The 1,399-nt window shown below is 44.0% G+C and overlaps 1 pseudogene; it reads left to right on the top strand.

The window, feature by feature from the left end:
* The first annotated feature begins 996 nt into the window (after positions 1–996).
* LOC126237959 (5S ribosomal RNA) lies at positions 997–1,114 on the top strand (annotated as a pseudogene).
* The last annotated feature ends 285 nt before the right edge of the window (positions 1,115–1,399 follow it).

A 1,399-nucleotide genomic window follows, 5' to 3' on the forward strand; every position in this document is an offset into this window, starting at 1 on the left:
ATCTTTGTTTTTAGATATATTTTTCCCACGTGGAATGTTTCCCTCTATGTATTTTTTGACGAAATCCATGCAATGTAAATTGTCTCTGGATGAATAAACTACTACTACTACTACTACTACTACTAATGTACAAAAGTGATAGAAAACACCAAGATGCTGACTGTCGCTCAAGAAACCCTGTGCAATACCATCAAGACTTTGATGAAGATAGTGACTGTCTCACTGCACTCCATGATCTCTCTGCTGAGCAGAACGACGCCAAGATATATCAAATTATGCTTGCCTTAAATCGGTCAGAGGACATGAAAGGACAATTTACTTTGCAAGAAAACTTTGATCCATTTGGAAAGAGGTGGCTACCACTGATTCCTAAACAGATGCGCTTAGATGTTCTACATACATTCCATGACACACCTGAGGCAGGACATTTAGGATTTATTGAGACCTATGATAGAATCCGCAAGAGATTTTTCTGGCCAAGTCACTGGCTGTCACTATGTGTCACACTGTAGAGTGTTCCAGAGGAAAAAGGCAGTTCTCAGAAACCACCTGGCCAACTCATACCAATTCCACCAGCCGAAATGGCTTTCCAGCATCTTGGAATTGACCTTCTCAGACGATTTCCAATGTCTACTAGTGGCAGTAGATGGAGTATTGTTTGCACTGATTATCTGACACGCTATGCCATTACAAAAGCCATGAAAACAGCTGAAGCATCCAAGGTAGCTCTTGATCTCTATGGACCGCTACCCAGATCAAAAGGAAATTTTACTCAGATTTTGGTTGTGATGGATGTCTTTCTGATATCTGTACGCCTTTACCCACTCAGGAAAGCCAACAGTAAGATAATAATCAAGAAACTCAGGGAAGAATACTTCATAAATACTGTCCAGCCAGAGTGCATTTTATCGAATATTGGTCCACAATTTTGGTCACACCTATGGGAAGATTTTGTTAATGATGAAGGTATTTGGCACATTGCAATTTCATCTTTTAGGCAACGGCCTTGCCTTAGTGGGTACACTGGTTCCCGTCAGATCACCTAAGTTAAGCGCTGTCGGGCGTGGCCGGAACTTGGATGGGTGATCATCTGGGCCGCCATGCGCTGTTGCCATTTTTCGGGGTACACTCAGCCTCATGATGCCAATTGTGGACCTACCCGACCGAATAGTAATGGCTCTGGTCAAAGAAAACCATCATAACGACTGGGAGAGCGGTGTGCTGACCACATGCCCCTCCTATCCGCATCCTCAGCTGAGGATGACACAGCGGTCGGATGGTCCCGATGGGCCACTTGTGGCCTGAAGACGGAGTGCACATATACATAATTTCATCTTTTAGGCCCGCGTCCAACGCGACTGAATGCCAGATGCATGAACTCAGACATCTATTTCATGCA

The sequence above is a fragment of the Schistocerca nitens genome, chromosome 2 (genome assembly GCF_023898315.1).
Source record: "Schistocerca nitens isolate TAMUIC-IGC-003100 chromosome 2, iqSchNite1.1, whole genome shotgun sequence".
Taxonomy (NCBI): domain Eukaryota; kingdom Metazoa; phylum Arthropoda; class Insecta; order Orthoptera; family Acrididae; genus Schistocerca; species Schistocerca nitens.